Source organism: Canis lupus, chromosome 37 (genome assembly GCF_048164855.1).
Source record: "Canis lupus baileyi chromosome 37, mCanLup2.hap1, whole genome shotgun sequence".
In the NCBI taxonomy this organism is placed as follows: Eukaryota; Metazoa; Chordata; class Mammalia; order Carnivora; family Canidae; genus Canis; species Canis lupus.
Window position 1 is genome coordinate 20200879 of NC_132874.1, and position 24255 is coordinate 20225133.

The following is a 24255-nucleotide window of genomic DNA, read 5'->3' on the forward strand; positions in this document are numbered from 1 at the left end:
CCCAGGTGGCTCAGCAGTTTAGCGCCGCCTTCAGCCCAGGGCATGATCCTGGAGACCCAGGATCTCTCTCTCATGAATAAATAAATAAAATCTTTAAAAAAAAGATTATTTGCCCAAACCAATAACTTTTGGTATACTAAGTGGCAAAAAGTTAATTCAATTATAATGAGAAATTAGACAGAGATACTTGCTATCATCATTCTTTTTTTTTTTTATGATAGTCACACACACACAGAGAGAGAGAGAGAGAGAGAGAGAGAGGCAGAGACACAGGCAGAGGGAGAAGCAGGCTCCATGCACCGGGGGCCTGACGTGGGATTCGATCCCGGGTCTCCAGGATCCCGCCCTGGGCCAAAGGCAGGCGCTAAACCGCTGCGCCACCCAGGGATCCCTCAGCATTCTTTTTTTTTTTAAAAAGCATTGATTCAACAATTTTTAGCAAGTGAACAATTTAAGAGAAATATCTCATAAATATTGAGAAAAATAAAATTATATATTTTGCTCATGCTATGATTGTATATATAGAAAACCCAACAGATTCAAGGACCAAAGCATAATATTAATAAAACTTTGTAAAATGGCTAGATAGAATATAAATACACAAAAGTCAATGGCCTTTCTCTTTAGCACTAAGAACTTAGAAATAAGAAAAAATATTCCACATATAAAAGTTACTAACACTGTGAAATATAAAAATAAATTTTAAAAAACAAGATACAGAACACAGATAAAGCAGCTATTAAATTTTAATAAGAGACATGAAAAAACTTTGAAAAGGCAAGTATGTTTTTGGATGTGATATCTCAATCTTAAGTTTCCCCAAATTAGTATGTAAATATAATGCATTACCAATTGGAATCCCAAGGGAGGATATTTTTTTTGTCTTGAATAAAATAACAGAGTCCATTTGTAAGAGTAATAACTTGGCAATAATCAAGAAAATGATACAAAGAAGAATAATAGAGCATGTTTTTTTTTTCAGAAACATGTATCAGAACATATTATAAGAAATGTTTTGTAGAACAGAATAGAGAATCCAGGAATCAACGTAGGTATATAAGATTACTTATTATAGTTGTTGGTATTGTGGAGTAAGAAAAGTATGTGGGCTTTTGTTTTTTTTGTTTGTTGTTTTAATAAATTAAATGATGTTGAAGCGACTAGTATTTTACATCTCGGTATTTTAGTATATATATATTATATTTATATTAGATGTATGTATTATATATGCTACATGTAAGTAGATGCATTTAACATATTCTTATATTTAGTATATATTTATCTGTACATATGTAATTATATATATTATTTCACATGTATATATATTTGGTTTATACATGCCAAAATACCACAAATGACCATTTATATGAACAAATGACCAAAATATAAGTATATGATAAAAATATCATGTATGAAGTCAATGGATAAAAGATAGAGCTGGAAAAATATTCAGAACATACATCAGAGATAAAAGATTAACAATTTGTAAGAAGCTCTTACAAATTGACAGTCTGAAGACAACCAAAAGAAAAATATACAAAGTGTATGAGGAGACAGTTCACACTACAGAAAATCCAAATGACCTATAATCCATATGAAAACATGCTCAAACTTACTAGCAGACTGGGAAAGTCGACAAAGTTATTTCTACCCAACAGGCAAAAATTTAGAAAAAAACTGTAATATCTGTTGCTGGCATGTATGTTGAGAAAAACAAAGATTGCTGCTATAAATGTACGATTTCATAACCTTTTTAGAAAGCAGTTTGGCCATATCTGTTAATGTTAAAAAGACACATGCCTTTGACCTATCAGCTCTATTCTTGGAAATCTATGCCAAAGATATTCAGTCTAGTTTATAAAGATGAGTATTATTTACTGCATTATTTATAGTGACTTAAAAATAATCAGTCCTCAGTAGTGGGATGGTGGAATATATTGTGATATAGTCACACAATGGATTGTTACTTTAAAAAAAAAGAATGAATTAGACCTATGCCAGGTTATTTCAAGAGAGATAGTGGTGAGGAAATGAAATATGGAGGAGTACATATGCTCTTCTCCATGTGTGTGTAACTGTGTTTGTGCCTGGGTCTGCAGAGTATTGTGAGTGCAGAAAAGAGTAAGAAGCATATACACGTAGGTGATGACATGCATCCTTGGTGGGAGAGTAGCCAAAATAAAGGAGGGAGAAGCTAAAGCAAAGGAGAAGCTAGTAAGGAAATAGGGGAAAAAGCAAGCACAATGAAATGATTATATGCATGCATCTAGGTAAAATCGTTGAGCTCTGTGGGAATATAAATATATATATTAAAAGTAATAACATCAGAAAAAAAAGTAATAACATCAGAGATAACACTAAACACTTCCTTAGGAAAAAATCTCTGACTCCTGACTATTTGAGGTATATCGATTGTATTCATTTTCATTTAGCGGTAAAAATGTGTACATAAATGTGGGAAAATCAGTTGAAGCCAGAGTGGAAATGGAAGAGAAGGAAAGAAATCACTGAGTCAGAATAAACAACATTATTAGTACAACGTGTGGGTTCTGCATAGAACTATTTGCTATCCCAGGTGTGGACTAAGAGGAAGGAAAACTAAATTATTATTCCTGTATGTTAGGTGAAATGTAATAACCACAATTTCATTGCATTTTAGGGAGCAGACTATTATTGTTAATATTTTTCAGTAATGAGTACTCCAGGTGAGAAAGAAATCCACAGCTAATATTTTTCAGAGTATTTTAAAATCTGATGAAAATGTGTTTTTTTTCCCAAGTTTGTTTATCACTTTCAGGTGTGTGTGTGTGTGTGTGTGTGTACATGCAAACGTGTTTGGACCCAATTTGATTAAAATGTGAAAGCACACCTTTATAATGCAATGATCACTACCTGAGTGTCAACAAATACTCTGTCTCTGTCTCCAGTTTTGCTCCAACTATACAGGAATTTTTTATATCCTTTAGAGCCAACTATTTAGTTCAGTGAGAAGGAGGGAGGAAGGCTTTGTCCCTGATGGAGGCTTGACTGAGGTCTGAGGCTCTTTCCCACAGACCATTCAGAAAATGGTTATAATAATGGAAGTCTTAGGAAAGATGGCAAAAGGAGTGTCAGATCGGGTTCCCAGTGAGAGCTATGAGCCACCAGGGGAGGATGTCCTGTCTTGAGTGGGAAGGTTGGGACCATGACCACAGCATCACCACAGTGAGCATGTGAAGTCTTCCCTTCCTTTTCCCAAAAGGCATTGTATTACTTTTGTTCCTTCACTAAAATGGTGGGAGAGGAGAAGCGTGGCAAACTTACCTTTGAGATAAAAATCTATATATTTTAAAAACCAACACGTATTCTAAATCCTTCTGAGATCCCATAATGTGTACTTTCAGAGTTAAGCTGTATTCCAATATGTGTAGCCTGTAATAGGTGTTATTACATTTGAGGATTTTGTATTTCCAAATTTCCTGCAGAAACAAGGAAAGAAAAATAGCAAAATTCCACATTCTATTCTTTAGCGTATGAGAAATCAAACACATTTCAAAGGGCCTTAAAAAACCAATGATAGAGGATTTATCCAGGTTAGTATCCTTTTTTTTTTTATTTATTTTTTTGGTCCCATGTCATTCAGGGGTTGCCATGACAGCCTGAGATTTCACTACAGTGGTGGGACCAGGACTGAAAAAAAAAAAAAAAAGAAGGTGTGGGATACTCATGGGGCTCAGAGATTTTTGTCTTAAAACGCAATATTTGTGAGGCACCTGGGCGGCTCAGTCAGTTAAGTGTCCAACTCTTGATCTCAGCTCAGGTCTTGATCTCTGGGTCGTGAGTTCAAGCCACGCATTGGGCTCCATGCTGGGTGTGGAGAAGAAGGAGAAGAGACAAGAGTATAAAATATGTGCACTGGAAATGAAATTAAACACAAAGTCCTATCCATGCAGGTGTGCCTCAGTTTCAGGAAACCTAGAAAGTGGAAGGAGCGATTAAAAAAAACAACAACAACAAGAAAGAGAATGCTTTGTAAAATTAAAGAACACATAAGGAATCTCTTTGAATATTTCTTTTCAAGTGTTTACAATACAATTAGATTTACCAACAAAGATCAATTTACCTGCTTATTTAAAGAATATAACTATTGCATTGAGCAATTAAAACACAAAAGAAAAGTAACTTTACACTTAACTATTTCCATTTTGCACTTGTTTCTTTATTATTGTTCCTTTCTCTTTCCCTGTGACTTTATGTAAGATGAGCTGGGATGCCTTAAACCCTGGAGTTTCCTTCCTTACTATCTTCAGAACCATAGGATTTATTTATAAGTGATCCTGCCTTTAAGTGGAACCTTTTTCTTTCTTTTTAAACATGTAAGTAAATAGGTTCAGATGGTCCCGGATTAACCCCTTGTTTGCTGGGTCCTCTGAGCAGAGGAGGTGAACAGCGGAGAATCAGAGCATCTCCTTAACCAGGACTTTCCACACCTGAGCTACAGATGGTCGCTGTGCTTTGATAACTGCATTCGTTAGCTGCTGGCAGAGCACAGCCATCTCTGTGTGTTAGGTGGGACGTGTTAATGAATTTGAGGAGGCGAATGTGGCTGAAAAGCGTGCCTGGTCTTCTATGGGGCCTTTGCTGTCTCTCTACCTCTGAGCCTAAAGCCACGACACATAAATCATGAAAGGAATGGAGCAGTGTTCATTGATAGGTTTTGCTAACCTGGAGCTGCAGCTGTGAAAACTTAGGAACAGTTTGTGATGTTACTTTGCTCTACTTTGACATGGGCTCCCTACTTATCTGGTACTCCGTTGAGGGAGAGTCATTCTGACCAAAGATCTCTGACCTGAATTCCTTACCAGCCATCCCCCTTCAAAGCAGCCCTACTGGGCGGGCCCTCCAAGGGAATGATAGGGTTCATGAGCAAGTTCCTTGCTCCCTGGGCCCAATCACAGGAGCCCAAGGTTTGCAGGATAGCACCTTGCAGATTCTCTTGCCTTTTTTTTTCAGTCCTGCCATGGCTCCCATGGCTCCCATGGCTCCCATGACTCCTGGCTTCATATTTCTGGTTATGGCAGAAAGCAGAGGGAGAAGAATGGCATCAGCAAAGCCTGTTCCTCCCATCAGCACGACAAAAGCCTTCCCGGAAGCTCCCAGCAAGCTATTCATGTCTCATTTGCCCCCCTGATCTGTAAGAGAAGCCGTGAAATTATTTCATTCTTTCAGTCAGAGGCCAAGGACAGGAAGCAGAGCAATTGGTAGACACCCAGTGTGTGTGCTTCCAGCTTGGCCATCCTGTGAGTCTGATGGCACACTGACATCGTTCATCCTGAGCCCAGTCATCTACAGGATGATATCAATTGCACATATTCTGCATTCTCAACCACATAAAACATTAAAATATCCTCAACACTTCAATATTTCTCTTTCACTTGTTTCTTGAATAGCGTTTCTCAAAAGCCAGCTGGGGTGTCAGACTCTGATGTGTTTTAAGGGTGAGAGTGACATTAACAATTCTCAGTCGGGGGGTTCAAGATTGGAGAGAGAGCTAGAGCCTGGATTAGGGCAGCTGTTGTAGCAATGGAGAGGACGAGTGGGATTTGAAGAACATTTGGATGACAAAATCCACAGGACTTGTGATGGGCAGTCTGTGCCGGCAGAGGGGAGAAAAGAATCAGGTACAGCTCCCAAGTTGCTGGGTTGTATGCGTATGATGATAGAGGCTTGCAACTCCAAATGAGATAAAGAATGGAGGGAAATTGGGAAAAAAGATGACTGTGGGAAACGATAATAGTGGTTCCCACTGACAACTCACTCACCAGTCCTGGCTGTTGTACAGAGGTTCTATGTACTTCCCATGTAATTATTTGGGCACCCTTCTAGGCATGGAACTATGGTTATCTCCATTTTTCAGATGATATGAGGTTTGGAGTGGTGTAAGTAACTTACCCAAGTCACATCTGGAGAGTGTGGGGGCTCCGATTTGAACCCTGACATTCTCTCCTAATCACAATGCATACTACCTCCACCAGCGAAATAGTGGAGGCAAAAATGTGATTCGTTTTGTGCCTTCTGAGTTTGAAGTACTTGAGGGACTTCCAGATAACCATGTCCAATAGACAGTCTCTGAAGTTAAGGGCATCATTTTGGGTTCCATGCATCAAGGATGGGCAAAATCATTCAGACAAAGTAATTCAGGCAAGAAGCAGACTAAGGTTCAAAGTCTGAAAGGAAACAACTTTTAAGGAATCAGTCCAGGAGCTGGAGCCCCTGGAGGAGACAAAGAACATGTGATCAGATAAGTAGAAGGGAAGTCAGAGATTCAGTGTCACTAAATCCAAGAGAGCTGGCTGTTTAAAGTAGAAAGAGTGACCAGCTTTATCAAATACAATAAGGAGATGCAGTGACATGAGAACTTCCCACTGGACTCAGCAGTTATGGGCGGGGGTGACACTAGTTGCTCAAGGAAAAACCAAATTTTAATGGGTTGAAGGTAAATGAGATGTGAAAAGTGGACATAACAAATGTGGACTAATCTTTTTGGAAGAGAAGAAAAAACAATTTGGATAGTAACTCGAGAAGAATGTAGGTTAGAGAAAGTCATGTTTTGGTTTGGGTTTTGTTTTAGGATTGAAGGTACTATGATGTTTATGGAGGCATAGGGGACAGAACCAGTAAGCAAAGAATCCTGAAGATTCAGAAGAAATGCCGGGTGGCTGAGGCTGAGTGCTAGAGGAGATGAAGAAGCCTGGATGAGGGATTGTCTAGGAAGAAGAATCCCTGTCCTCTGAGGGTGTTGGGAAAGATTAAGAGCATGAATGTGTTAGGTAGATAGGAACTGATTGTCATGCCTGATTATCCCAAGTTTCTCAAAGACATAGGGGTGAGCAGTTGCAGCAGGAGCTGAGAGGAACAAAGAACAATTTCTTATACCTGAGAGCATCAATCAGTCATTTTAAGCTTTCTGTTCCCCAGTAGATTTTGAGGTCCAAAAGTCCAGATAAGGGACACCTGGGTGACTCAGCGGTGGAGCATCTGCCTTTGGCTCACATTGTGATCCCTGGGTCCTGGGATTGAGTCCCCATCGGGTTCCCCACAGGGAGCCTGCTTCTCCCTCTGCCTGTGTCTCTGTCTCTCTCTGTATCTCTCATGAATAAAATAAATAAAATCATAAAAAAAGATTTAAAAATAAAAACAAAAAACCCCAAAAGTCCAGATAAAATCACTATCTGTGATTTTCACAGACAGAGCACAATTTTTCTGCCAAAGTATTTCTTGCCCCAAATCATGAAGCTGGTAAGATATAGAGAAACATTTCTTAGCCTATGCTCTCTCTTACTATTTCATGCTGTGTATTAATAAAAATAGGCTACCCATTCCGTCATTTTGAGGCAGCATTTATATGGGATGTCATTTCAAATTTTTCCTTCTCTGTGTTTCTGCATCGACGATAAGTGTGTTCATTTTTAAGCCTCTGTGAAGTGACAAATAATGGCATCTAAGAAAGTAGGACGTTTCCCAGAGTGTGTTCTCTATGAACACATGTCATGTGAAAGACTTCTTAAAAAAAAAAAAAAAAAAAGGTCCATGGTCAAGTGCATTTAGGTCATGCTGTGTGTATCGTGCCTTTATTGGAGAATCCCAACACACATTAGTGTATTAAAGGTTCTGAGGATGCACAGGGTCAAAAAGCAAATCTTCTTTTAGCCTAACGTTTCCCAAAATTGCTTACTATAAACATTACTCTACCATGTTTTTATTTTCATTATACTCTTTAGTAAAATACACAGTTCACCCTAGGAGATGCTTAACTACTATTACAAATTACCTAAATTCTTCAGAATACTACAGTCAATGTCTTATGGTGACTAAAATTGTTATCTTTTTCTTTTTTTGAAACTTTGAATTTTGTGCCAACTTTAAAATAACTCTATAAACTTGGCACTTACAATAAGTAACTTTTCTCTTCATAAAGGATTTCTTTACTTTTTGTTGTTTTTGTTTTTTACATTTATTCCTTTATTTGCCAGATTTTTGTTTGGCTTCTGTTATCACAAAGTCAATTTAGTTTCCTTTTGAATGTGTTTATTGGACTCTTACTGAACACCTTCCATGTGCAAAGCACTGTATCAAGACTGGAGTAGTAGCATATGTTCATCCTCTGCTCTCAAAGAGTCTGGAGGGGACAGCCTGTACACTAGAAGTTGAGCTGAATGCCAATCTCTTGGGCACAACGCTTGGAAAGTACACTGGGGAGAGAGATTGAAGAGTAGTTGGAAGAGTCCCCCGGGAAGACCTCAAAGAACAAGTAGGAATTGACCCAATGAAAGGGGAAACATATTCCCTAGAAAAAAAAATGTGGAGTTCGGTTTAGAAAGAAAACTTGGAAATATATTGATAGCCTCATATGCCTTGATTCAAAGTTTAGATATTATTCTATGAACAGCCGGAAGCCTCCAGGGAAGAGTTTTTAAAAGGAGTCTATTACAAAGCACTAAGTGTTTTCTTTTTAGATAACTGTGGCAGAGCATGAAAGATAAATTGGGGGGCTAAGATTGTTGTCAGGGACATCAGTAAGAGACTGGAGGAGAGGGCAACGAATCTTACTAATAGATGACAGGGTAAATGTGCAATACATCATCCTGTATGACTTTTTCCTCTTTTAAAAAAATTTACCTTTATAACAGGAAGTAGTAAAATTGTGGTTGGTTGGTTGGTTTTTTGTGGTTTTTTTACAGGGTCAAATAAGACTCACCTGTAATAAAGTAATGCACTATGGTCTGAGGAGAAGGCACCTGCTACGGCGACTGACCCTTTGCCGTTCATGTAGTCATTTCAGGGATAACAGATCCTCTGATAAAGGACCCGGGAAGCAATATGGTGGTGGATGGAGGAGGTTTGGAGTCAGGCAGACCCAGTGAGAGTCCCAGTTCCACCACTTGGAACAACAACAGAATCACAGATCCCCTGAATTACTGTTTCCTCACCTGAAAATATTTACTTCTAAGAGCTGTTTATGGATTAAAGGAGATAATGTACAGGAAAGCACCTTCTTACCTTCTTATTCTCATAACTATGGGAAGTAGGGATGGTAGGGATAAGCCTCACTGAAAATCTGGAAACCAAAACATACAAGGATTGAATGATTGACCCAGGGTTGTGCAGGGGAGGGGAGGTCCCCTGTCCCCAACATCCCCTTAGATAATCAGAACCTTAGCCCAGTGGTCTGTTCACTTTTTTGGCCTTATAAAAGAAGGCAGACACAGGGTCCCTGGGTGGCTCAGTCAGTTAAGCGTCCAACTCTTGATTTCAGCTCAGGTCATGATCTCAGGGTCATGAGATCCAGCCCCAAGTCAGGCTCCACCCTGCTTCAGATTCTCTCTCCCTCTCCCTCTGCACACCCCCCATGCTCTCTCTCTTAAATAAATAAATAAATAAATAAATAAATAAATAATCTTTAAAAGAAGGCAGACACACTGACAAGACTGTAAGGAAATAGTAAAATTAATCCTCATTATACTGTTTGATAGATTAAACCATTTATTCTCCTCTAAGCTCCTTGATTGTCTACCTGTAAATGGAGACTTTTGCTGAGGCACTGGCTTAGCCTATCTCTAGGTATGGGTGACTCTTCAGCTTTCTATGGAATCAGTTTACCCACTCTTACATATCGCCCTGGTACTGCCCCCCACACACACACACCCTGGGTCTGAAGAGAGGGCAGTGAGAGAGAAGATGGCAGAGTGCACCCTCAAAGACTTTGCAGTCAGGACCAGTGGCACTGAGTGAGATTCTCTGATGAAGGGCTATTACTAAGTAAGAACATGCTGTCAAAAAGGCAAATAGGAGGCCATTGCACTCTCTTTTCTCTCCTGCTAGCAAAGCAAGGATAATGACCATTGAACTTCCAAACAAAAATATCCAGTGTTTACAACATGCATGCTGACAGCTTAATTAATCAAATAGAAACCCTGACAACCCACAGGCCAAGTTCTGCTGGGAATTATTTGCCTACAGTTCTAGCTGAAGTGACAGAAACTGTTTAGTCTCAAAGTAGGAGGAATCAACATCCATATTGTAGTGAGAGACCTGTGGGGAGTCCCCTCGGCCCTGCCTTGTGACCCACATCCCATCCTGCGGAGCTGGAGTTTCATTAAAATTTTTTTTTTAATTTTTATTTATTTATGATAGTCACAGAGAGACAGAGAGAGAGAGAGAGGCAGAGACATAGGCAGAGGGAGAAGCAGGCTCCATGCACCGGGAGCCTGATGTGGGATTCGATCCCGGGTCTCCAGGATCGCGCCCTGGGCCAAAGGCAGGCGCCAAACCGCTGCGCCACCCAGGGATCCCCGGAGCTGGAGTTTCTAAGTGAAGCCCAGGATGCTGAGGATAATAGAATTGCCAATGTGTTTTATAACATCAAGTATGCTATGTGGCACACTCATAAGAGACTGTGGAGGTTGGAATGAAAATCTTACATAGATGCCTGACTTCTTCCTCCCCTTTCTCCCCTTTTTTATTCTCCTAATTTGCCATTGCCCTCAATGCCCTCTCTTTCTGTCTTCATGCTGTGTCTTACATTGGCCTCTTTCACTTATGAGAATTCATAACCTTGACTAATTAGCACCCACATAATTGAAACTGTGCAAGACCAAAAACTCGTGGTCTGAACTTAAGGATTATTCAGCGTGGGCATTGCCTGACTTTTCCACATAATTTCTAAGACATTCTTATAGTATACGAATATAGGGGTGAAAAAGGAGGGGAAAAACATTTAATGAAAATTAATGTGTCCACTGTTACACCTTGCTCTTAAGTCTCCAGTCTGTGAAAAGAGAGACAGTGCCCAGGTGGAATGAAAACCCACTGAAGAAAGGATAAAAATGGACTAATTATTCATAATCCATGCCCTCTCATTACTCTATGAGTGTGTTGCATGGACTGACAAGGGACTGACTGGAAAGCTCTTGGAACTCCTTAGTGAGAGTTGCTTGCTAATAAGATGACCCAATTACCAGGCTTATTTTGAATATTTCAACTATATAGGAAAGCTAAATCCTTATAGTATTCCTTAAGGCAGTACAACCTTCATAAAGCATTACTATAACAGCAGCCAGAGCCAGAGAGGTGTTAGATGACCATAGGCAAGCTATAAATAGCTGCCCCTCTCTTTAGCTATCCTTTTCACCTTTTGTTTCTTCTCAATATCTCAGCCCTTCTGATGTTTTCTATCCTTTGTCATGTCTCTTACTCTCCATCTTTGTCTCTCTGTTTTTCTCTTTCTCTAACTCTTGTTCTCTCTCTTGCACACACATACACACAGTCCTATGGGTGAATGTTTTGGAATTTACCCATTAGGGAAGAAATGAGGGTTATCCTTAGAAGATAAGTATAACAATTTGGTATGGATTCACAGGGTTTTCTTTAGCCTTCAGAAAGCCTGGTTGGATGCTCTGAGGGCATTGGTCTATCTATGGCTGAAGTGTAGCTTATCTACCTAGAGGTTCCTTTGCTGCACTGTTGGAGGTTCTTCAGGGGGGTTTGATGTGGTTTCTTTCATTTCCCAGTCTATTTCTTCTCCATTTCTGTTTAAGTGTCTTTATAATATCTCATGCCATGACTAGTTCAGTGAATTTCTGATGCAGAAACCTCCACCGTGTCTGGCACTGTATGAAATGCCATGGGGGATTAAGATAGCATTCTTGTCCTTACAGAGCTTACTATAGTTGGGGTGAGAAGAATGCCACAATTAATAAACACAACTAGATAGTATAAAATCAAGTGCTAAACTGACACAATTCTTTACCAGAAATGTGCGACAGAGGCAAGCAGGCATTGTGCTGAGCAGACAGAAAGGACCTAGGTTAGAGGTGAAGGGTGAGGTCTTGGGATAAGGCAAGTAAGTCTTGAAATGGACCTTGAGGAATTGAGAGCATCACAAGACAGACAGGAAGTGTGTACCCTCCAGGCTGGGAGGAAGGCATTCTTGGAAACCCAAGAGTGTATTTTCTACTGATGTACACATATTTCTAATGAAAAAAGAATCCTGAGCTGAATCAGATCTCACAGCTATAATTGGTTTGGGCACCACTGGTTCTAGAGGCTCCTGGAGTTTCATGGAGCTTGCAGTGGTATGGAGATGCATCCTGACAAGCCCATTAGGAAAGTGCTTGCCTTATGGAGTCAGCCTCCAGTTATTATCTGTTTAGTGAATATTTCCACTAACAAGAATTCAGAGCTCTTCCACTGGGTCTTCTGCTGGGTTTGTAGAGGTGAGTGGTGACATCTGGATTCTCCACACAGCAGAATCATTATCACCCCTGAGCAATCCACTTCATCATGTCAGATGAAAACATGAGTCCTGAAAAACTATCTTTTGTCAAAGATCAGAATCTCATTAACATGATCGAATGCAATTAAGTCACCATTAGCTTTCAAGAGCAGTTTTAAGGGGGCTCAATAAACAGTATAGGTCTCTGTGCACATGAGGGCTCAAGAAAGACTTGAATGATATACACAACCCTTTACTAATTCACTCAATATCCCTATAGGGGGAGGAGAGAGAGAGAGAGCAATACCTACAATCCATGCTTTCCTGATAATCTAGAGATGATCAAATTCTCACACTTCAAACGGGAAACCAAATATACTTTAAAAATAAAGACTTGCAGGGTGGAATGTGTAGAATGATAATAAAATGCATCATAATAAAAATAGATTTTCAGTCTCATTCAGTCATTCATACATTATATTCACCAACATATGATTGCCACCTGCCAAGTCTGCAATCCACCAAATCTATAGTCAGATAGAAAGGCAGCTGCCTATATGATGAGACATGAAAGGTTGTTTCAGCGATAGTATGTTGAACTCCTCCATTGCATTTACTCCTTCAAATTAATGCATAATATCTGAAGCTCCCTTGGAAAAATGAAAATGCTCTGTAAGGATGGATAATATTGTCCAACTGAACTGTTTGTAAATTTGCCCAAATTGACTCTGCAGGATAACTAGCTGACACTCTGAAGAGAGCAATGTCCTGAGGAAACAAGATATTCCAACAATAAATATTGAGAAAAAAGATAAAAGCATGGGGAGTCAGGTACGAAGAGATGCAGGAGAATAGGGCAGCATGAGTTGAAAGTGTGTGGAATGAAAGAGTCTGAGGGTTGAGCTTGTACTCAAGGCAGAAACAGAGAGCTGAAAGAGCAGAAGTGCCCAGGAGTACTGCCCGCCAAGCAGTTAGTGTCAGGTGCTCTGAAAAGCGTGCCTCTCTAAATGTTTTACTCTGCTTTACGTGCTCATTGTTAAAGGTGAAGCAGTCCAAAACTTGGTGCTTTTCATAAAATCACAGAATCATTAATATTTGAGCACTGGCAAATATCACAGCTATCACTTTGCCCAACTTACTGTCTTACAGATCTGGAAACTACCCATAGCCAGTAAGGTGTTCAAATACATTCTTGCACAAGGTCAACCTAGAGTCTGATAGAGCTCAGTGGATCACAGTGACTGAGCTGATCCACACACTGATCCACCACTCTGTGGTGACTCTAAAATGCATCCTCCAAGCCAGGACACTTTTGAGACGGAAGGAGTGACTAAATAGATGAGATGCTAAGAAAATAGGCATAAGCTTGGGATGTTCTTGGCAAACCTTGGATATATGATTGCCAAAATCAGAGCTGAAGCAAGAGGAAGCTACTAGAAAACTAGAGGGATGTAGAGAGGAAAAGAGAACAGTCTCATGATGTTAAAAAATTGGAATAAGTATCCAAACAGGGTACAGAAAAACCATTTCAGATAGGGAAGACATGACCAGCCATGAGCATTGGATTGAGTCGGGTGCCATGTTGACCTGGCTTTGGAAGTGCAGACTTGGGATGGTGAGTTCCTCCAGCATAGGTGAGGTCAAGCAGCAACATCCATTCAAGATGAGGAAGAAAAAAGGAAAGGAGACCCAGCAACAGGAAATGGGCAAACCTGCACAGAGTTGGAAGCAGGCCCCAGAGAGCCATCTGAGACATAACATGGGTTCCTTTGCACCTCTGCACTGCAGGAGCGAAGAGACCTGAGCTACCCATGGGGCTTAGGGAGAAGGCAGGCACTTCTGCCCTCCAGCAGACAAGAACTAAACCTCTCTCCAGATCCCTTTTGGGATTTTGCAAGGTATTGCTACAGTTCTCTAGAACCCCTCAGGGTTCTGGGTGGCAGTGGCAGCCTTGGGTTCTCTGGATGTTTAATCAGATCACCTCGGAGAGTACTAGGACAGGAAAGAGAGAGCATTTACAGAGACTTGGAACAAATACAAGAATAAATGGGCCAAAGTCCACGAGTGTGGCTCAACCAGTGTGGAATTTCAGGTCAGGTCTATAGTCATTCTCTGTGTATGTGGTCTAGCTACAGGAGGTAGTTACAATTATAATCTACCTGTTGCCTGTGAGGAAACTGAGACATTGATCTTGCAAATGTATCAAGAATTTTTCACTGCCTATTGGGCAGCTCAGAAATCCTTATCCTGGCATTTCCTTTGCACCTGCCTTCCCTGGCAGCACCTGGTCACCAAACATCTCCACAATACACCCCATGAAATCAACTTTTGGCAACTCTTTCTAAAGGAAACGGTCCCAGCTAACAGCTAATGGCAAGATTCTAATAAATCCATTCTTGCTAAAATTCAAACATCAGTAAGAGTAATTATACTTCCTCACACCTCCATATTTATTCTTCATGGAAATAATTCTCTAACATTTTAAATGAATAAATTGCCATAATTGAATTCCATTTATGGCACACAATTTGGAGATGAGGATGGGTTCCTGTCTTTGCTTTCCATTCAGTGAACCCTATATCCTTCCAAGATCTTTTGAGATCCCAGGTCCAGCAGCAGTTCAGAAATGCCAGGACCAGCCGGTATTCTGAATTTGAGTTCAACCAATTTCTCCTTTAGGGAAGAGACTAGATATGCGGAGTTTGGTTAAGGTATAGTCCTATCAGAACAGCCCAAAGCCTTTAGTAAGAGAGAGGGGATAGAGAAGAGAGGTAAGGCTGAATGTTTGTGTTCCCTCATCCATCCACCAAATTCCTATATCGTAGCACTAACCCTCAATAGGATGGTCTTTATAGCTGGGGCCTTTGGAAGATGATTAGGAATAGATGAGATCAGGAGGGTGAGGCCCCAAGGATTTGTATCCTTTTAAGAAGAATAGAGATCAGAGCTATGTCTCCCCACCATCATCTGAGAACACAGCTGCCATCTGCAAGGTAATAGGAGGGTTCTCACCAGAAACCATATCTGCCTGTGCCTTGATATTGGACTTTCAACCTATAGAATGGTGAGAAATTAATGTCTATTGTTTAAACCAGCTAGACTGTGGCATTTGTAAGGAAAAATACAAAGTTAATAATATATCTTTACCTCTCCATCCCCTAACTGGCTCCCAAAGAGAGAAGCAACATTTGATGTCCAGCATCTCCAAGTTGGTTTGACATATATGCTGCAAATTCACCAGAAAATTAGTGCATGGATAGTCAAGAGCCCTTAGTATTCTGAGACAATTAGTTCCACAGAAAGAGACTAAAACAAAGTTTCTATGACTAAAATGATGGACATGAAGTAGTGGAGACAACTATTTTGGCATTTTCCATCAAACAACTTTTTTATTTGTGCAACATATTTCTAAGTGATAGAAAATGACACACTGTCTCCATTACACTTCATTTCCGTCATTTCATTTTTTTCTAACTTTCATATTTGTGAAACAAATTGCTTTAAACATGTCAAAGACACTTGAGTGGAGTGTTAGCCAAATTTTAAAAATAAAGATGATTCATAAAGACAGCACTTGTGTTTATAACCACCAAGATAAAATTTCAAGAAAAAAAATCACAGTCCTGATTATTTAGGGCACAATTATAAGATAATCATCTTCAGAAGTTACAAGAAATCTCTTTTTGGTCTCTGCTCCATTTCCCTTAGATTTGTATGTCACCATAAACCTGGCCTTCTGGACACTCCATCATCCCTATTTCATTGATTTACTAAGTAACCTCCCCCGTATTGATTTCTTCAAACTTGGACTCTGTTTGCATTATTATGCAACAGGCTGAGCCCTTCAATGACATTTTGCTCTTCGCTCAGTTCTGTATTCTCCTACAGCTGATGCTTCTTGAGGGGAAAAGCTATATTTTGCCTGTTGTTAAAGATAGGCTGTTGCCCTAGCTCAGAGCGATCAGGAGGGTATCCCATCAGCACATACTTTTGGAGAATTGATATTGGTGTTCCAAAGAGAGACAGCTCCACAAATATTGCTTGGCTTAGGAAACTGGAAGACCTACATCATTGATGGTATTTGGGGTGGGGGGCGGGGAAGAGGAAGAACATGGATAATTGTACAAACAGTGGGTACACGTGTTGTTCTGTTGTTCCAAAATATTTTTTCAGATTTTATTTATTTATTTGAAGGGTGGGGGAGAGTGCATGAGTAGGAGGAGAGGCAGAGGGAGAGGGAGAAACAGAATTGCCACTGAGCATTGAGCCTGATGCAGGGCTCAGTGTCATGACCCTGAAATCATAACCTGAGCCAAAATCAAGAGTCAGATGCTTAACCAACTGAGCCATACAGGTGCCCCGCAAAAGTTTTTTTTTTTTAATTTTGAAACAAACTAGGCTGTACAGAAAATTTACAAGAACAGTACAAAGCACTTTTTTTGCTCAGAAACATTAGAAAATTGTTAATCTGATGTCCCATGACCAAAAACATTCTCCTACATAACCATCAAAACCAAGAAATTAACATTGTGAAGTTATGATCATCTAAACTTCAGATCTCATTTGAATTTCACAAATTGTCCCAATAATGTCCTGTATAGTAAGAGTGTCCAGTGCAGATCACATGTTGCATTCTGTTGTCATGTCATGTTTTTCAATTTGAAACACTTTCTTGGGCAGCCCGGGTGGCTCAGCAGTTTAGTGCCGTCTTCAGCCCAGGGGCCTGATCCTGGAGTTCCAGGATCGAGTCCCATGTCAGGCTCCCTGCATGGAGCCTGCTTCTCCTTCTGCCTGTGTCTCTGTCTCTCTCTCTGTGTCTCGCATGAATAAATGAATAAAAAATAAAATCTTTGAAAAAAAAAAAAGAAACACTTTCTTGATCTTTCCTTGAATTTCATTACTTGACATCTATGAAGCATACAAGGCAGTAATTATGTAGAAGGCCTCTCAATTTGGGTTTGTCTTATGTTTCCTCATGATTACATCTGGTTATGTATCTCTGGCAGCAATACATGGAAGTGGTTTGCATTCTTAGTGAAACTTATCCGGTTACACATAATTTTTTACATTTCCCATTACCGATGATATTAACTTTGGTCACTTGATTAGGCAGTGTCATAGGTTGGTATTTTAGTCTTTCAGCCTGCTCTACAGAATGCCATAGATTGGGTGGCTTATAATAAATAGACATTTATTTCTCACAGTTCTGGAGACTGAAAAGTCCAAAATCAAGGTGCCAATAGATTTAGTGTTTGATGAGAACCAACTTCCTGGTTCATAGACAGCTGTCTTCTCATTGTATCCTGACATTGTGGAAAGTGTAAGGGAGCTCTCCTGGATCTCTTTTATAGGGCTACTATTCCCATTCATGAGGTCTCCACTTGTAGACTTAGTAGTAGTAGTCTTATAGACTACTTACCTCCAAAACACCTCCCTCCAAATACCATCACATTGGGGGTTAGATTTCAACAAGAGTTTGGGGGGTAGGGATACCAGCATTCAGTGTATAGCAGTTGGGTTCCACAGGAAGTAAACTTTGAAATTAGTATGAAAGAAGTTGAATACAGAGTTCTCTTGGGCATACTTGGGCAGAGGAAGATGATGAGCTTCGAGCAGTCCTGACAGGCCACAGCTGGTCTCACAGGGAGTAATGGAGCTGGAACAGGTTTTCAGAGGCAGTTTTCTTCAGCATAGGCAATTCCCAAAGAAAGCTGACCCACATCATTTACTGGCATCACTCCTAGCAGCTCTGGGCGGCACATCTCAGAACTCAACACAGTGGTATCTGTCAGATTTCCCTGCTGCAAAGCTCTTTTTTGTTCCTTTTGTAGTTAATATGTACTTCATAAGAAAATATCTTGAGAACTCAATACTATCTATGGAATTTCTTCTACTCATCATCAAAATTTTTATTGATAGAATGATTGATTGATGTCCATATGAATTCATGATTTCCTCTTTTAATTAAATGGGTTACTTTAATCTGTTACTATCATTAATTAATTTGATGTTCAAATTATCCTAGATTTTTGCCAGTTGGAAGCTTCTCCAACTGGCTTCAGAAGACTTCCTTTCTTATTTTCTGGCACGACAAGATGTTTCAGGCTCATATTGTATTTTCCCTTTCCCCAGCCCTGAAATCAACCATTTCTCTGAGGAGCCCTGCTTCCTTTTAGTAGAAAGTAATATTTAGAAATCACGATCTGGTTCCTGTGTGTGCTCACTGCTATTTTACCTCCTGTCAGGATTTCCCAATCGAATCTAGGTTTATCTCACTTACTGTTTCTCCTTCTATGATGAACCCCACCCTGACCCATGACCTTAATAGTATTTCTCATCTTTGAGATTTTTAAAAATTTATACCCAAATAGACTTGAATGAGTATGGTGTAGGACAGATAATAGCATCACTCTTAAACTGACACCTCGTGAATCTTCTCAACATGCCAACTGTGTGTTTTTTGTCTGTGTTAGCTTTCTATTGCTGCTGTAACAAGTGATTATAATCTTAGTGGCTTAAAACAACAGAAATTTATTATTTTGACATTAGGCATAATAATAATGACTGATCAAGGTGTAATGATACTCTGACCAAGCTCCTTATACTTAGTCTCTTCCCTCAGGAGGGAAGAGGAATCATGAAATTCAAACACCAGGCCTGGGATCTGGAAAGGTCTTGGAAGGATACAGGGTTCATTGAATGGGAGGTGAAGATAGGAATCCATCCCTCTCTCCAAATTGTGTGCCATGAATGGAATTCAACTATGGCAATATATTAATTTATTTTTATTTATTTGTTTGTTTTTAAAGATTTTATTTATTTATTTATTTATTTATTTATTTGAGAGAGAGAATACAAGTACGGGGAGGGGCAGAGGAAAAGGGAAAAGCAGACTCCCCACTAAGCAGGGAACCTGACATGGGGCTCGATCCCAGCACCCCAGGATCATGACCTGAACAGAAGGCAGACGCCCAGCCAACTAAGCCATCCAGGGGGCCCCAATTTTTTTTCATTTAAAATGTTAGGGAATTATTTCCATAAAGAGTGAACATGGGTAAAAGGAAGTATAATTAGTCTTATCAGATACTAAAATTTTAGCAAAAGTGGATTTATCATACTCTTGCTGTTTACTGTTAGCTGAGACCAGTTCCCTTGAATGAATGGCCAAATGGCTATTTTTATTGAGTATAATGTGGAGATGTTTGGCCACCAGGAACTGCTGGGGAGGCAGGCCCAGATGAGGTCCCAAAGCAGGATCCTTTGGTGAATTAGCAGCATGAAATTTCAGAGAATATGCCCTGAGTTAGGGGTTAAACTTTGGAGTTCAAGAGTAATGACAGATATTTTCAACAAAATTTCCTCATTGAGCCATTTTCCAAAGGCTGGGACTTTGGTATCATCATGGAAGGCCAACTTGTACAACTTTAGTCCACAAATAAAGAGATACTTGAAAATTACCTTTATTTTAAAAAATTTAAGCAAATCAGTGGGCAACAAGTTGCCAGAGGAAATGAGAGAAGATTGGAATATCTTGCAACATGGGGAGATGTGAAGATGAAGAATCGCCTTATTCCACAGGCATCTCTAGGCAGGGTTCCATTGCCTAGGATATGGTTCCTTTACATCCTTGTGTTTAAATAAGGTCTTCTTCATGGTCGCTGATGTAGTTAATTTATGTCATTGTCATGAAAATCAGGCTTGAGTACAATTCTCTTTATGATGCTTTTAAATGTAAGCAGTGATTAACTCATGATGCAAATATGAACATCTATAGTAAACAGATGCACATCCATAGCTAAATGTACACCTAAACTAACAAAATGCAACATGCATGTCATTCTTTTTGCCCACCCCTCAAGTTCTATCTTTGTTGTTATGTCTTTAGTAAAGTCCTTCTTGACTCCACCATCGAGCCACTGCTCTAAATCTGTTACCCTCATGTGGCATTAGTCTTCTGGCTTGAATTTCAGTCTAAACTTGATGCTTGATTATAAACTCACTGAATGCAAAAAGTATATCATATACATCTTGTATACTGCCTTTGTAAATTGCAGGTGGAGTGATATTACTTTGCTCATAGCAATTTATAAATGTCTGTTTAAATAAATGTCTATTGAGTATGTATTGCTGATATCTACCTGCAGACTAATAACAAATGGACTGTATCTCATTGCCTAAGATACTTCTATGCTGATTTTTGCCCTATCAGCAATTGGTTTAACCTCTGGCAATGCAAGCTCATTTAACACTTGCTGTTATGAATTGCATTCATATATTTGCATTCCAAAGATGGAAAAATATTTTTGTTAGATTACCAATGATTTTTCCTTATTCCCCTCAGCATTGCCACTAAATTATTGATAAGAATTGATTGTTTCAGTGACTATTTCTTCGGAGGTCTATTTTGCTTAGAAGACACTTGGCTAAACTTTTGATCCTATCCTTGTTGGCTAATGACACTGCTTTTTAACCCAGTTGCTATTATTTTAACTAAATGAGTCTTTCTCATAAGACTCACAAGCCTCAGTCTGCTTACATGATGGATACAACTCAAACAAATGGAGCTTTGGCTCCATACTATTACCATTTGCTGGGGAAATTCAATTCTTGTAAAAGAGAATTTCTTATGGCATGCTTCCTGAGGCTGATTGAGGACATGAAGGAGGTAGGCACCAAAGCTGCCAGATGTCATGCATCCAGTCAGTGATCCCCACTTTGGAAAGTGTGTTTCCTTCCCCCTCCAAACCTGTATTGGAATTCTACAGCCCAGCTTGAGGGTGGCAAAACTCTAAGAAAGGTGGAATCATCCTTTGTCCATTGTGAATGTTACTAACAGTTGGAGTGAAAGAAGACAAAAAACTGATACACAATTTGGTTTATAATCGTGAAGTCCATCAAAGTACAATAAATTAGTCATTGTGACATCAACAACCTAGCTCTCTCCTCGGCATCACCAGACCCTGGAGGATTTAAACCTCAATGTATTGGTAGAACAACAGAGCCTCATTTAAACTCTTACCAGGGAAGGACTGGAAATTGCTCTAGAAACAATTGTGACATAGACAAACTTTGTGCTTCAAATAGTCACATTTTTGTACCATCTTTCATGAGCAAGTTTCTCCTGTGTTTAATGTCCAGTTCTTTTCCAGCTATGAAACCAGCTTTTAGGAAAGCATGATAAGCAGGTTTCATCCCCCAGAGAAGTTAATTTAAGCAGACTTCTCAGGGATATAAACATTTTAGCATTATCTCTAATTTGTTCTCTATTGGAAGGATTTTCATGATCCTTCATGCTTCTCATGAAAAGCAAAGTGGGAATATTTGGGGATGTCAAGAGGCCTTCCTACTCATCCTGATTGCTCTGCTACAGTCTTCACACAGCAGCCAGTGTGATTTTTTAAGAATAACTTAAGGCAGACCATGTGTCTTTTCTAGTGATTTCTTTTCTGAGTGAGAATAAATTCCAGAGTCCTGACAGCAGCCTAGAAAGCCCTACTTGATCTCCTGGCTCTCTCTCACCCTGTCTCCTATAGCTCTCTCCAATGGTCCCTCTGCTCCAGACATAGCAGCCTCCTCAAGCACACTAAGTATCATCTTCCTCAGGACCTTTGCACTTATTGCAATGCTTTTCTCCAGATGTTTGCATGGTTCATTTCTTCACTTCTTTTATATCTCTGCCCAAACGTCACCTTACTGGAGAGTCTTATCTACTCAATATCTCCAAATCAGCAACCCCACCTCATTATTCTCTGTCCCTATAAGCTGCTTTATTTACTTTTTCATGGTATTTACCTCCATTTATATAGTATATATTTATTTGTTTATTGTCTTTTTATCACCACTAAATTGTATGCTCCATGAACCTGTCTATGTTGACATCACTGTATTCTCAGTATCTAGAGCAGTGCCTGGCAGTTAAATGGTGCTTGGTTAATACTTGTTGAATCAACCTCTGAATCATGCCATGTCAGCAGCCACCTTCTTAGCTACCCATGTGGTCATGCTCAGAAATAAGAATAAAATAGGTTTAATGAGTTTTACTTGCTCCTGTGACCATCAGACACCATTTAATAATGAGAATTATAATAATTTGTTCAGCTCATGCCATGCCCCTCACACACATTATAATTTAAACTCATCCTTTATAAGGCTAGTTTACAGATAGAAAATAGACTGAGAGGCTGATTAACTCTCCCAGGCATGAATGCTAGGCCACACAGACCTGGGTTCAAATCACTATTCTGCAACTGATAGCCAGTTACTTGTGTTCTCTAAGCCCCAGGATCCCTTGATATTACACAGACATAAGTGTCAGAGCTGATGCAGACTATTCGTACAATACCTTACACATTGCAGAGTCAGAGTCGAGAGTATACCACAGAAACATTTCCAGGTTTTATAAGCAATGGAAGTGTAGTGAAAGGAATCGGTTACATACTGGTGAGAGAACAACTAGGAAGCCACAGTGAGGTCACTCATTAATTGGTAATGGCAGAAAATTGCCACAACAACTGGAGCTCCAGGCACATGATAGAGGAGGAGGTCTTACCAGAACTCAGAAGTAATCCCTGAGAGCTGGATCTATGGCAGGGACTGTCCAGCTCCCAGTGGGAGATGAGAGCCTTGGAGGAAATTTAGTATCTCCAGAAGCAGAGAGAGAGGGGGAGAAAGACCCGGGCTTTTACCCCGTCTGCCTCCAAAGCCTCTCGTTGATCAAACCTACCCAGAAGTCAGAGGGCAAATAACCTGGGAATAGGGTTTTCTTTAAAACCAGGCTAAGGGTTCTTGGAGGTAAGGGCATTGGATCTGAGAACAACCAGGCAGCTGACAGGCACAGTAGATAAGCACAAACAGTAGTTGTTTTTCCCAAGTGGACAACCTGGAGCTCAAATCCAAATTCTCTGATTTCTATTTCTCCTGTTCCTTAGAAATTGGATCAGAATATAGTATAACATCCAGTGCTCATCACATCACGTACCCTTTATACTATGTTTAAAAATTGAATTTAAATATAAAAAAAAGCCTACCAACTTAAAAAAAAGAAATTGGATCACAATATGAACAAATCTACAGTGTAGTATTATGTTCTATAACCAACTTCATCTAAATCATAGAGATTTTCTGTTCATGATTTTTTTCTTAAAAACTAAAAATATTCTATCTTCTCTCAAATGAGGCAACACATACATGTGACTAAGGGAATTTCCAGAAAACTAGCTTCATTGAGTAAGTCTGCATAGTAGTTAATCACACTAGACCTGATTTTTGGAGCAGACCCCTTAGAGAAGAGCATGCTCATCAAGCCTTGCAGCTTAGTCATGGCTCTTAGGGTTCGAGGGGGTGATGTTTCACTTGTGGCTGTATGCCCAACAACTGAAAGAGCACCCAGCACCTAGTAGGCACTCAAAAGCTCATGGGTAAAGAATGAACTAAGCCTAGGGTTAGCTTTGGCTCTCCCCCTGTCACTCAGAACCAACATCTCACACCTGACTAAGTTTCTGTTGCTTCCTCTTGCTTCTACCCAAAACTGTCCACTTATCCTCCCTTTTAGATCTTTACCCAGAGCCAGTCATTATAACTCTGAGGACACCATCATGTCTCACCTGAGTACCTCAGCAGCCCTCTGCCTGGTTTTCCTCCATGCTTGTCCCTTCCAAACCATTCTCCAGTCCTGCCACCAAAGTTATTTTTCTAAAGTACGGATCTCATGAGCCCATTAAAAGTTTCTCAATAGGCCCTGCCCCATTGCCTGCCTGTCCTGGGACATAGCCTAATGCCTTTGCACAGCATCAAAGGTCCCTTTTGTTCTTACCCTGCCCAAGACAACTGCTTCTACTGCCATAAGTATTCTTTCATTCCATTTCCTTATGCTCCAAGCTTTCCTTATTCCCTCTGCTGGGAAGATTCCTCCCTACCTTGTCCACCTTTAAGATTATATCCCAAAGCCATGAGGGATCTTTCTCACTTCTATGAGGGATCCACTCTCACTCCCACAGCACCTT

The 24255-nt window shown here is 39.9% G+C and overlaps 1 protein-coding gene across 2 annotated transcripts in view; it reads left to right on the plus strand.

Annotated features, from left to right (window-relative positions):
* Positions 1-24255, plus strand: part of F13A1 (coagulation factor XIII A chain) — a 168559-nt gene that overhangs the window by 17444 nt on the left and 126860 nt on the right. The window lies entirely within an intron of this gene.